Raw genomic sequence first — 15,076 nt, 5'->3', positions numbered from 1 at the left:
GCTATGTAGTTCAGTGATCAGCTGTTACGAGGAGCAATATGGAATTTACCACCATACATTGGCCTAGGCAAAAAATATGAATTCCAGAAAAATATTCATCGCAGACTTCAAAAGCTGCAGGATTTCTCTCTATACACCTTGCTGCATAACACCTACATCATTGATGAAAGATTCCACATGAAATTATGGACAACTAATGATGTATTTCAAATAGTATTCTGCCAGACAACGTCTACAGGTGTAGCGAAAATTATCATCCGCTCGAAGCGCAATTATAGTGAATGAAATAATACGTTGATGCATCTGCAAAAATGTAGCTCAACAGCCCTTTTTCCATCTGATGAGTGCATTTCCAATGAAAGATTTTAACGGCTAAGAACTGATAATATAGGTACGGCGACATCTGGAAGTATGATAAAATATTATACATTTCTGGACATTCGGTCGAGGACTGCCGATTACATTACGAGGATGGTCAGAACTTTTTGAAAGAGTTATTCCCACTTGATGTTTGACATACAGTTAGTTTCCATAAGAATACACGTCTTAGATATATACTGCTTGATGTTGTACTACAGATATCTACATCAAGTTACTTCTCTAAATAATTACACAAGTTTAAAAAAGCTATCCATGAGTACTTTTCTGTTAGAAATCTTCATAGGTTCATCCTCTGTGTGTTCGAAGATGCAGACATGTAACCCAAAATACAGACTACTTCAGTATCACTCCCATACAAATGACGATTTATCTGTATTTTTTGACATTTCGATCAGACTGCAGTACTTGTCACAGCTCGATCCACTGATTATGTTCTTACATATAGATTCCGTAGTCGTACATCTGGAAACTACGATATTTCCCCCGAAAGACACTTTGACCTCGAACTGTGTGTCACACTATATATATTTTTATTTTTTCTGTGGTGGTAAATTACATATTTTCTCATTTGATTAATTTTAATTTCTGCCAATTACATTACTTTCTATCACGGATTTTTTTATTTTAACATCCTCCATATAAGCTTCTTTATTACTTCTCACTTCTTTCATTCCTGTTGTCAGGAGCTACGATTCGCATTCACAACTGAGAACTATACAAAATTTGTCAAATTCCTTTGCCCAGTTGTAACACAAAGCTGAAATTATTGCTTCTAGTAGAAGCTATGGGAAGAAACAAACATTATAATACTTTCATTAATTGGTCACTGATGTGTTGTTTTAATGTAATACCTTGTTCAAAACGTATGAGAAATGCAATACATCAGCGCTTATGGGTGGCATGGATTTTTAGTCTGTTTCCGGAGGTATGTGGCACCAATCGTCTGCGTTCAGGTCAGGCAATTTCAGCATATTAGGAGCCGATGGTTTGAGTAGATGATTCTCATCAGGTTCATATCAGGCGAATTTGGCGGCCATGACATCAACGTGAGTTCACTCTCATGCTCCTCAAATAACTGTAGCACGGTTGCAGCCTTGTGACACGGACAGTTATACTTCTGGAGATGAGACCGCCGTCAGGGAAGACATCAAGCATGAAGGGATACAGGTGGCCCACAGTAATGCTCACGTTGTCCACAGTTTTCATGGTGCCTCCGAACTTTACCACAGATCCCATAGAATTCCAGATAAATGTTCCACCCTAGGATAATACGGCCCCCATTAGCCTGCTTCAAGTGGTGTGGTGCATGTTTCGAGAAGACGTTGGCTTGTTTTACGGCGTATTCGGAGTCGACCATCGAGCAAATTTACAAGAAACGTGATTCATCTGACCAGGCGACATGTTATCATTGATCCTCGGGCCAATCTGGATGCAAGCATGACATCAGCGAAACAAGATTCTGACGCACCGTGACACATATATCTGGTGTGTTTCGAATCACTTCACAGGCAGCTACAATTGTGGCAACTAATTCCATCTCCATATCCAATGGGGTCTCATACACAAGAGACTTTAGATACCCCCATAGAAAATAAGGAATGGGATTCAGGTCAGGTCACCTTGCAGGCCATGGAACAATAACTCCCCTTCCAATCCAGTAACCAGGAAATACAGCATTGAGATGGTTGCGGACATCCACAGTGAAGTGAGGCGGTGCACCGTCATGTAGTAAACACATCCTCTCGTGAACTGCTATGGGTACGTTCTGCAACAACTCAGACAGAACCTTTGCACGACCCTCAAGTACAGGTGACCATTCAGAAGGCTAGGTTGAAGATATGGCCCAATGAGATTGTCGCCTACAATGCCGGCCCAGATATTCACAGCAAAACGAACGTGATGGTGTGACTTTAATACATCCTGGAGGTTTCCCTCATCTCACACACGGGTATACCTGCTGTTTGAAATACCATCATGACCAAATGAGGCTTCGTCAGATTTGGAGGAAATCTACTTGATTATCCGAGCAGCCACTGACACAATGCGACCATTTGTGCAAAGATAGCGGTTCTAGGCGCTCCAGTCTGGAACCGCGCCGCGCTACGGTAGCAGGTTCGAATCCTGCCTCGGGCATGGATCTGTGTGATGTCCTTAGGTTAGTTAGGTTTAAGCAGTTCTGAGTTCTAGGGGACTGATCACCTCAGCAGTTAAGTCCCATAGTGCTCAGAGCCATTTGAACCATTTTTTTTTTTTTTTGTAAAGACAGTCACAAGCATTGTATGGACTCGTTCTGGGTGATATGGGTGTAATTCTTGTTTGTGGATTACTCGCCACACGCTAGTAAATGCAGCGCCCATTTCACGTGCAGTACGACGAATACGTACTTATAGTGGGGTCCGCCGATACACGTTCCAGCACCTCCTCTTCAAAATCGGTGGTTCTCATGTTGCCAAGTTTCTTTTTTCCAATGAACCAGTTCCCTCGTCCGTCGATCGAGAGAAATAAACACTCGTCGTAAGGGATGACGCCTGTTTGGAAATCGTTCCCTGCCCAGGTTTACAGCAGCGAGAGCATTGCAAAGTACTTCCCCATACACAAGGCGCAAGTCAGTGAGTTTTGCGAAACTGTACCGATACTGACCCGCAATATTGTATTGTACGTCTCTTAATGGCACTGAGTAATGAACGGATCTGTTGTTGACTCATAGCACTTTCTGATATGGGTGAATGTAAATGCAACAGAGCCGCCTTATGGACAAGTAAAGTAAACAAAACCTACAACACGACTTCCTACTAATCAGGCTCGTTCTCCTTGTTTCCTTGCAGGAATTAAAGAATGTACATGAAAACTAACAGCACAGTACGGGTAAACTTGCACACATGTTAGTTCTAAATGAGATGGAAAACAGTAATGCTAGACAAAGCGGTAGACAAGTTTACTTCGCTATCTACTTAAGCTGGCTTTTCCGACCACACGTTCTCTACCTCAAATTATTCAATGGAACATTCATTATGTCCTGTTATGTTTTACACGTTCTTACGGAAACGACCTGTATATACACAGAAGCGCTAAAGAAACTGGTATATGCATGCGTATTCAAATACACAGATATGTAAACAGACAGAATACGGCGCTGCGGTCGGAAACGCCTGAATAAGATAACACGTGTCTGGCGCAGTTCTTAGATAGGTTACTGCTGCTACAATGGCAGGTTATCAGGATTTAAGTGAGTTTGACCGTGGTGTTATATTCGGGCACGAGCTATAGGACACGGCATCTCCGAGGTAGCGATGAAGTGGGCATTTTTCCCTACGACCATTTCACGAGTGTACCGTGAATATCAGGAATCCGGTAAAACATCAAATCTCCAACAACGCTGCTGACGGAAAAAGATCCTGCAACAACGGGACCAACGGCGACTGAAGAGAATCATTCAGCGTGACAGAAGTGCCACCCTTTCGCAAATTGCTCCAGATTTCAATGGTGGGCCATCAATAAGTGTTAGCATGCGAACCATTAAACCATACGGCTTTTGGGAGCCGAAGGCGCATGCGTGTACCTTTGATGACTGCAACACACAAAGCTTTACGCCTCGCCTGGCCCCTTCGCCACCGACATTGGTCTATTGATGACTGGAAACATGCTGCCTGGTCGGACGAGTGACGTTTCAAATTGTATCGAGCGGATGGACGTGTACGGATATGGGGACAACCTCATGAATCTATGGAACCTGCATGTCAACAGGGGACTGTTCAAGCTGGAGGATGCTCTGTAATGGTATATGGCGTGTGCAGTTGGAGTGATATGGGGCTTCTGATACACCTAAGTACCACTCTGACAGGTGAAATGAACGTAATCATCCTATCTCATCACCTACATCAGTTCATGTCCATTGTGCATTCTGACGGACTTGGGGAATTCCGGCAGAAAAATGCGACACCCCACGCGTCCAGAATTGCTACAGAGTGGCTCCAGGAATACTCTTCTGAACATAAACACTACTTCTGACCACCAAACTCCCCAGACATGAACATTATTCAGCATATCTGTTATACCTTGCAACGTGCTGTTCAGAAGAGATCTCCATCCCCTTGTACTCTTACGGATTTATGGACAGCCCTGCAGGATTAATGGTATCAATTCCCTCCAGCACTACTTCAGATATTAGTGGAGCCCATGCCACGACGTGTTGCGGCACTTCTGCATGCTCGCGGGGGCCCTGCACGATATTAGGTAGGTGTATCAGTTTCTTTCGCTCTTCCATGTTTATCCCTAGTCTACCTATTAGCTAAAATCGTCTCAAAATACTTATAGTAGTTCGTAGGATTAGTCTTTACATATGAACAGAAACACATGGCGGGAGGCTGTAATTTATCATATGTACAGATATGTATACATACTTAATTTGAAGGAATATAAATTTAGAAGTAATAATCATAGTTACAAACATTATCACAAGAATATACTACAAGAAATTATTCATTACGTACATTACTTGTTTGATATTAAGAGAACTCCACTGGCTGCTGTGCATCACAATATCTATACATTTGGCATGACAAACATAGCTTCCAAAATTTGTGTATTTATGTGAGGCAACTTTAATGAAAAATATAGCTTCAAATATTATGAAAATGAATAATGGTTTTGGGTAATCTCGTTATTTCAGTTGATTTTTATTATTTCATTGGAACTATGTCAAAACTGAAACGATTTCTTTACATAGGAATAGTAAATTACTCAATTATACTCGAAAGCGGAAGACAGTACTCAGCTCCCAAAGTACTATTCCTGCTTTATCTACGAGAAATAAATGATGTTATTTTGGTTGAACTTCAAATGATATATGGCAAACATATCATATAAATTTAGTATTTTATACATCCTCAGCAACTGTAGTCATGTATAACGAAATAATAAGCAACCAGTTGTATAAAAAATTAATTTCCTTACCTGTTTCTGGCACTTGGTGACTTTCTTCAAAAGGGTTATACCTACCACATTATTTTCGGGTGTCAACAATAAGATGCGTACAGCAAACTGCCATTGTCATCTGGTTCATAGTGTCTGTACAAAATCAGTAAACTAATTTCGTACAGACACTATAATCCACATGAGCAGGGTATTTTGATACATGCATATTGTTGCTAACACTTGTAATTCGTGTGATAGGTATAATCTTCTGAAGAAGAGCACTAAGTGCCCGAAACCGGTAAGGAAATTGCATTTCTTCAATGCAACTGGTTGCTTATTAATCCATTTTTTATTGTATACATTAAGACCAGAGCACTTTATATGCAGGTTACCATACTCTTGGTGGAAAAGGAATAGCCTTGTGACTGTGTGAGGCAGCTTTCAAGCAAGGTTCCTAGATACCTTTCGCATTGGTATAAGAATACAGTCGGTCACCCCAAACCGAATATATACATTGGTTTCCGTAGGACATGTTGAAATATTGGGGTAGGTTCTCACTTGAACGGCTCAACTGCGTGTATGTGTCATGTGGCTTAATGAGATGAGTTTGTGTGTGTGTATTGAACCGGGGACTTTGAAACGACGGAGAGGCTTCGTCCCGCCATAGCCCTCAGTGGTTCACAATCCCACAACAGGCCACAACAGTACACCCGCCCCACACCTAACCCTGGGTTATTGTGCGGTTCGGCCCCCAGTGGTCCCCTCTCCCCCCCGGGAACGTCTCATACAAGTCGAGTGTAACACTAAATGTTTGCGTCGGGGTAGCCGTGCGGTCCAGGGCACCTTGCCGCGGTCCGCGCGGCTCCCCCCGACGGAGGTTCGAGTCCTCCCTTGGGCATGGGGGTGTGTGTGTTGTCCTTAGCGTAAATTAGTTTAAGTTACATTAAGTAGTGTGTAAGTCTAGGGACCGATGACCTTAGCACTTTGGTCCCATAGAACTTACCACACACATTTTTTGCGTGGTAGAGTAATTATGGTGTACGGGCGAGTGGGACAGTGTTTGCGCAGCAATCGCCGACATAGTGTAACTGAGGAGGAATAAGGGGAACCAGCCCGCATTCACCGAGGTAGAAGGAAAACCGTCTTAAAAACCAACCACAGGCTGGCCGGCACACCGGACCTCGACAATAATCAGCTGGGCGGATTCGTACCGCGGACCGGCACGCCTTCCTGCTCGGGAAGCAGCGAGTTAGGCCGCGCCGCTAGCCAGGCGGGCTTAATGATATGAGTACTTATACGGTTGACTGTTGTTTTTGTGTGACCTTGGAGGACTATAGAAATTAAATGAAGTGTAAGAAAGAAATCCTTTATGGTCTTAGTCAGGATAGCGGTCCAACTTCGTCAATGTGACCAAAGATGTAATACAGTACATGAAAACTGTGATTATTTGTGACATTTATGATTTATATCACTTTCTTTTTAACTGACCCTTTACGCCCGTTTTTTTAAATATTGTTTCTGTCTTACTTAAATGATCTTGTGTGATTTCCCAGTGTATAAGTTAGATTAAATTAATAAACGATAAGAATAGCCTTACGACTCTCTGCCCTGATACTGCCGTGTAAATGGACAAACCTCTCCATGTGAACCATGTTCACAGTTTCATTTCTCAATCTGAACGTTTCTTCATAGGCATTGCAGCGTACTTAGGTCACAAGATATTCTATGAATGCCTCTCGTTGCAGTATACCGTGATACACTTTGAGTCTTCAATGCATAAAACTTTCATGGATCGAAACACGACGTCGGCTGGTGCTCAATGTTTATCAGTGTGATGTATCACTTACCCTACTCCATGATTTACATCTCTCGTATTCTTCAGTGTCGGTTCCAGTTACAGATACAGATGTAGAAAAAAATCATGTGGTATAGATGCCAAACGTAGTTTCCTATTTATGAAGGAGAGTATTACGAGGGTCGGCAGTGTGTGGAGATCAAAATGTATAGAGACGTGACTGAGTACACAGCACTCTTTTCGGATAACAACCAGATATTTTTCGTCAGACAGTGTATATATGAATAATTAGGGGTTAGATGCACATAATTTTAACTATTAGTTCATCTTAATTTCGAAGAAAGGAAATTGATTCTTTCGTTGTGTTCTCAGTAACCACGAAATTCAAGAGTATAAGTAGTACAATAGATTACAAATTTTTGCACTTACGATAAGCTTGGTCTTGGCATTATGGTTAACTGTCGTTGCGAACTCATCTGTGTGTGTCTTTGAATAATGATTCTCTGTTAATGTTTACCATTGTATTTACCTAATCTATCGTTGCAAACAATTTGGATCTTTATATATAAAAGTGAAATATACAGGGAAAGCTTAATTTTATCATTATCTGTACATCGTACCATGCCACCATATCTCACAAAAGTTTTGCGGCGTGAATACTGGCAAACTGTCTAACTTCTCGTATCACAGTGGGTTAGTTCAAATGTGTGTGAATTCTTAAGGGACCAAACTGCTTAGGTCATCGGTCCCTAGACTTACACACTACTTAAACTAATTTATGCTAAGAACAACACACACCCATACCCGAGGGAGGACTCGAACCTCCGGCTGGAGTGGCCTCACAGTCCGTGAAATGATGCCCTAAACCGCGAGGCCACTCCGAGCGGCGCGGTGGGTTTAATGACAAACAGATAAAAGACATAATATTGGTAAAAACTGCCAGCTTGTAGAAAATTCAAGTTACTTATGTCACCTAATATAAAATTATAATTACTTTCTTAAATTTTCATTAGACTGAGGAAACAGTGATCATTAGGTTTTCCGTAAGTTTTCCAACTCCACGCAGAAGTCCCATGATCACCCTCCAAGAACTGCATATTCTTCAATTCATTGTATCCTAACTAAACTAGCGCATCTGCTGTATGTCGACTAAGGGTGAACAGTAACAACTGAAAACGAAAAAAAAAGTTAGTTGCGTCAATTTTGTACTGATGTAGCTCGAGGCTAAGGTGATCATTTTACTGCTATCATTTCGAAACCAGTCCTTCACATCTGGTAGGAGAAATAGTTATACGATCACTTGGCACTGATATCAAATATGGAATGATTTTAGAGATATTTGAAGTTTTTAATTTGCAATACCATATTTATTTATATTCTCTGTTCATTTAATAAGCCTGAACCCTACATTATATTAAAAAAAACTAGTGCCACCGACGCTTGTCACTAGAATCTATTACTGAATAATGTACCGCTACTAAATGTAATGATGTTTATCCAGCGTAAATAGCGTAGCCTACAGTCTCTTCTGCTAACTGTTAAAACATTTTTCCTGTGACAGAGAAGATGTCTCCTATGGTGTAGGTTTGTGTAGGCGGAGTTGAAATTGCGTCCATATGTAAGTTACGAAACTTTTGGCGACTGCTAAAAGAACTGGGTTATGCTCTTTGTCATTCATGAATCAACAAATGTGAAAGAACTATTGCGAAAAAACTGGACAGCAGAAAGCGTGTTGAGGTATTTTCCAACCATACCCTTGAACTTCAGTGATAACGAGTTACGTGTGAGACGACGTTCTGATGAATCATGATAATGCAGTATGACGGCATTCCAGAGTATTATGTCTTTATTAGGTTCTTCATTTCGAAATAGCATGACTTCATAGATTTGTACCCTGAGTATAGCCTCATGCTTGGCAAAAACTTTTGACAGTGGGCATTTGGAGTCGATAAGGAATTTCACCGTGTCTTCCCAAATCTTTAGTTCGCTGATTTAGATTTGTGGACCATAAAAGGGATCACTGTCTTTCTATTGTTGGCCATTTTTTGGGTCGCAATGATGATAGGTTATTAATACGGAAGTCCTTATTTGAGTCTGTGGAAGAGTAACCAACAATAGGAGATTTATTTCGCTATCTGAGGCGCTCTATGATGATACCGTGTATGCAACTATTATTTAAAAAGTAAAGTGCCAAAAGTGTAGAAAAAGGTTGTCTTATTTTGAATCATTTGAAGTTGTGCCGTGAAGGACGTCAGTATGTTGCAGCTAAATGCGGTTCATGGCGCGAGAGTAGAAACGACATCTAAACAGTATGTCTTAGACACATCTGTGAGACCATGGCGGCACGTCGCGAGGTCTACTTTGAAAGTGGGATGATAATCGGTGCAAGATAATGGGTCATAGCGTTTCGGAGATTACACTGGAACGAGGACTTCTAAGAGCATCACTGTCTAGATTTCATGTCTCCACCACAGAGCCATGCGGAGCGATTGTGGGCTTCAGTACTTCCAGTCATGACTGTCTCGAATGTGGGACGTCACGAACACAATTCTACCACTACTGTATAGAGACAAATCACCGCATAGGCTTCAACACACGACTGATATCACATCTAGAGCCTTCCCGTGACTATAGCCACTCATTCATGTAACAAACCATTGTTCTTTCCTTCACCAGGGAAGACGAATGGAATATTCCAGAATTTGAAACACGAACATCTGCTAGCATGAGTTTCTTAAAAGTAGATACCTTAGGGGTTGCGAAGCAACTCAAATCGCTTGATACGGGCAAGTCTTCAGGTCCAGATTGTATACCGATTAGGTTCCTTTCAGATTACGCTGATACTATAGCTCCCTACTTAGCACTCATATACAACCGCTCGCTCACCGATAGATCTGTACCTACAGATTGGAAAATTGCGCAGGTCGCACCAGTGTTCAAGAAGGGTAGTAGGAGTAATCCATTTAACTACAGACCTATATCATTGACGTCGGTTTGCAGTAGGGTTTTGGAGCATATACTGTATTCAAACATTATGAATCACCTCGAAGGGAGCGATCTATTGACACGTAATCAGCATGGCTTCAGAAAACATCGCTCTTGTGCAACGCAGCTAGCCCTTTATTCGCACGAAGTAATGGCCGCTATCGACAGGGGATCTCAAGTTGATTCCACATTTCTAGATTTCCGGAAAGCTTTTGACACCGTTCCTCACAAGTGACTTCTAATCAAGCTGCGGAGCTATGGGGTATCGTCTCAGTTGTGCGACTGGATTCGTGATTTCCTGTCAGGAAGGTCGCAGTTCGTAGTAATAGACGGCAAATCATCGAGTAAAACTGAAGTGATATCAGGTGTTCCCCAGGGAAGCGTCCTGGGACCTCTGCTGTTCCTGATCTATATAAATGACCTGGGTGACAATCTGAGCAGTTCTCTTAGATTGTTCGCAGATGATGCTGTAATTTACCGTCTAGTAAGGTCATCCGAAGACCAGTATCAATTGCAAAGCGATTTAGAAAAGATTGCTGTATGGTGTGTCAGGTGGCAGTTGACGCTAAATAACGAAAAGTGTGAGATGATCCACACGAGTTCCAAAAGAAATCCGTTGGAATTTGATTACTCGATAAATAGTACAATTCTCAAGGCTGTCAATTCAACTGAGTACCTGGGTGTTAAAATTACGAACAACTTCAGTTGGAAGGACCACATAGATAATATTGTCGGGAAGGCGAGCCAAAGGTTGCGTTTCATTGGCAGGACACTTAGAAGATGCAACAAGTCCACTAAAGAGACAGCTTACACTACACTCGTTCGTCCTCCGTTAGAATATTAATGCGCGGTGTGGGATCCTTACCAGGTGGGATTGACGGAGGACATCGAAAGGGTGCAAAAAAGGGCAGCTCGTTTTGTATTATCACGTTATAGGGGAGAGAGTGTGGCAGATATGATACACGAGTTGGGATGGAAGTCATTACAGCATAGACGTTTTTCGTCGCGGCGAGACCTTTTTACGAAATTTCAGTCACCAACTTTCTCTTCCGAATGCGAAAATATTTTGTTGAGCCCAACCTACATAGGTAGGAATGATCATCAAAATAAAATAAGAGAAATCAGAGCTCGAACAGAAAGGTTTAGGTGTTCGTTTTTCCCGCTCGCTGTTCGGGAGTGGAATAGTAGAGAGATAGTATGATTGTGGTTCGATGAACCCTCTGCCAAGCACTTAAATGTGAATTGCAGAGTAGTCATGTAGATGTAGATGTAGATGTGAAAGATAGATTCTAGTGGATATGTATGTACGGTCCGTCCAAAATGTTCCGACACTGATATTCCTGACGTATAAACCACGCCAGCGTAGTAACTACGGTGGCAGCTTGAATTAACAACTGCAAGCAACCTATGTCCATTCGACCAATCAGTTCTGAGCCGCAGCGCTAAGCAGCGAGCTTGCGGCTGTAGTGTGTCAACACTGTTGTGTCACAAATCGCAGAGGAGCAACGAACAGTGATTCGATTTCACGCTTTACTCGGTAAAACGGCTACGTAGACAGTTAAATCGGTGATAAAGGCTTACGGTGATAATTGTTTAAGTTGTGCCCGAATATCTGAGGAGTTTAAACCTTGTAAAGGAGGATAGGTGTCGCGCGAGGACAACGAGAGATCAGGGCGCTCCATCTCAAGTTCATCTGGCGGAAGCAATGAGAAAATTCGCGATCGTTTGAAAACCTGTCATCTCTCATGCAGAGCTATCGCTGAATAATTAAATGTTTTGAAGAAGAGTAAAGCGCGTGTCAAGGTGTATCAGCACACAGTCCAAAGAAGGACTTTTACGACAGCTTCACATGTTGATGCGAACGTACTGAGCGTTTCACTAATGTGGGGGAGACTATGTAGAACGCCTGAAGCATTACAACCGACACCTTAACTTTACTCAATTTTTTTATTTATTACGTCTCGAAGCCTTTTGGACTGACGGGGAATGCCGAGCCCTCCTTGGAATCAATGACACACGTGTCAGTCCCCTAGTGTTCTTCTTATACAGCGGTTAATAGATGTGCATAGTCAACAAGGATCAGAAAGCGACTTCACTGGGCTACACAGCTGATGTTACCAGCCTCCGTGTCCAAATGCGAACGGAACGGGTTAGAATTCTACTGATGGAAGAGAGTTTCATGGCCAGTTTGTAAGTAACTGTAGGAGATGTAAACGCACTGTGTTCCTAATTACCAAACTACGCACTAATGTCCCAAAATTCCCCTCAGTGTTGCACTAAATGAAGGCATGTGACACTGTTGATGACGATCAGCCTGCCTGATGGGTGCTTTAATCTGCGTGATCTCTTTGGTGGTATTCGAGAGGAGTTGGCTATGTGCCGACATCGGAATTCAATCGGTCTCTTCCTTTTATTTTGATAATCAGCCTCAAGAGAATCTCTCATGTAAAATGTAGCTGTCGACCCAACCTTACTTTATCTTCCGCTTAAGGGATAACTGGAAAGAGATATGCTTGACAGACAGGATTCGCGGTTACTAGTGACGGCTTTTATCACGGGGCTCAGTAGGCATTGCTCGAATCCTATTACAAACAGGGAAGTGTTGCCTCTGCTTGATATAGCAGCTAGTGTCCTTATAATGGCTGTCTAGTATTCTGGCAGCTCAGGCAAGGAGTCGGACACTTAATTCAGAGCCAAATAATTAAGTTTCAACTGACCGTTGCTGTCGAGCTTCCTATTCTAACTTTATTTCTTTATTGGCTGCTCTAAGCAAGAACGTATAGACTCAGCACGGATCCTTGGACGCTCTTCAACCAATGTTAAACTGGGCAACAATATAAATGGAAACGAAAACTGAGGAATTACTAACAAAGTAAATGGATATAGGTTGCATAATGTTCCATAAGAAAAGGGGCACGCATATGGAGGACTCGTTAATTTAAGTATCCAAAGCTCTTTCAAACAGGTCATACAAGTTCCTATACAAGGCTTTTAATAAGAATGCAAATGTTTCCATTCTGTATCTTTATGCAAATAGATCCCCTCGTGGAACGACCTCTACAGACGTCTTATCTAATTGCGTGTATACCCACGCTAAATTAATTCAACACGCTGACATCAGCACAGCAGACCAAATAAGGAATAAAGGTCTGCAAACAAATTGGAATTACACGGATTTTTGTACTTATTTTACATGTTAATGCTGGTATGCGGATATTGTTTCCATGGTTATCTTTTAATTGTAGAAAATCCCATATTTTGAAATGATGATATATCCTACAAGCTGTCCGGGATAACGAAAATGTAGTTAACATTAAGAAGTGACAGCTTGCCACGCATTAAGAAATACTGTCACCGGCATACTAATTCGAGCAATATATATGATCTGATATATTCAAGAAAGTTTTTAAATATCAGGTTTGAGTAACATACAAAACATTTATTAAGCTTATGCCGTAAATCATCTGAGTAAATATGTTTTCCTACATATTACATTTTATATTTTCTACTCATCTGTTATGTACCAGACGCAAGCTTTTCCGCCAGCACAAACTACGTGACGCATAAAATATGAAACTTATCTGAAGGTATAAACCTATGATAGTATTAAAGAATATCAAATCTATATGATTCATTTTTTGTTTATCTAGTTCTTAAAAATAGCTTCGAAAATTTTCATAGTAACTTTCTTTCTCGAGTAAGTTGCTCTGAATCAATGATTTCAGTCCGTCAATCATACACACGCACATACACGCGCACAACACAGACACTGTGTTGTACTTTAAAAAGAAATGATATAATACTGTGTATGTATATGTAATATTTTATTCGTTTCGCATAATAGTGAGATTTCGCATACATCGTCAATGGAACGTTCAAGTAACTAAAGTAAATACTAGTCAACAAGCTTCTATAATCCTTTTAAATGTTTCGTAATAAAATTAAATACAGGAAACAGTTACACAGTAGGGAGCATAAAATGCATTATTCCGTTTTCGCTTTCTTTCTCGTTCATTTCTTGTTTGCTTTATATTGCAAATCATCAGGAGCCAGTAACACTTTATTCCTTCAGATCTGCATTCTCCTCGAAACAGTTTGAGTTACTCAAACGATTTATAGTGAATTACATCGTTGGACGAACGACATTACTTTAGGAGACGTAAGAAATACTTCAAATACTTTTAATGTTGGAGCATACCTTCTACAAGAGTCCGTGTTCACCATAAAATTTCTGATCCACGACGATAGCGTTCCAAGCTCGAGACACGTGCTAAATCCTTTTACTCACTATTTAAACAACTGTCAAATCTTAAATTGGGACATCCGAAACACACAAGCTGAAATTTCTGTGTCTTTAGTGAACTACTGCGCAGACTGCACTGCCGAAAGGGACTGGCGAAAGGCTAGACCCGAGTTTTACATATGGTAATGAGCCCAAAACAATAGTCTTATTGTACTGTCCCAATTACCAATCGTTCACTCCCACAAACAATTCCAGCGGATTAGTGAACCGCTGTGAACTTCGCACATTGCTCGCATAGCGTCCCTTCGTCGCAACACGCTTCAGACTAGTGAAAAGCGAAAAATTGGGACTCTGCGTAATTACCCATGTATGCCCCGTTTTATAAGCATGAATAGAACTTTCGGGACTAACAAAATCTGAATGAGTAATTCTTTTAGACACATCTCACAATAGATAACATTAGAGGATTCAGAATGAGATTTCCACTCTGCAGCGGAGTGTGCGCTGATATGGAACTTCCTGGCAGATTGAAACTGTGTGCCGACCGAGACTCGAACTCGGGATCTTTGCCTTTCGCGGCCAAGTGATCTATCAGCTGAGCTACCCCAGCACGACTCACGCCCCCTCCTCACAGCTTCACTTCTGCTAGTACCTCGTCTCCTACCTTCCAAACTTAACAAAAGCTCTCCTGCGAAACTTGCAGAACTAGCACTCCTAAAAGAAAGGATATTGCGGAGACATGGCTTAGCCACAGCCTG

General features: G+C 41.5%; 1 protein-coding gene across 2 annotated transcripts in view; it reads right to left on the bottom strand.

Annotated features, from left to right (window-relative positions):
* The window catches only part of LOC126299118 (elongation of very long chain fatty acids protein AAEL008004-like), a 131,427-nt gene extending 116,954 nt beyond the window's left edge, over nt 1-14,473 (bottom strand). Inside the window, exon 1 of one of the 2 annotated variants that reach the window (XM_049990817.1) lies at nt 14,274-14,473. The gene's annotated coding sequence lies outside the window, so the exon portion shown is untranslated. Of the gene's footprint in view, nt 1-4,436; nt 4,458-14,273 lie in introns of those variants that run through there. The other variant, XM_049990818.1, reaches the window with a different exon arrangement.
* Between the last annotated feature and the right edge of the window lie 603 nt (nt 14,474-15,076).

This window comes from Schistocerca gregaria, chromosome X, assembly GCF_023897955.1.
Source record: "Schistocerca gregaria isolate iqSchGreg1 chromosome X, iqSchGreg1.2, whole genome shotgun sequence".
NCBI lineage: Eukaryota > Metazoa > Arthropoda > Insecta > Orthoptera > Acrididae > Schistocerca > Schistocerca gregaria.
Note: the sequence above shows the minus strand (reverse complement) of the source record. Positions and strands in the feature narration are given on the sequence as shown.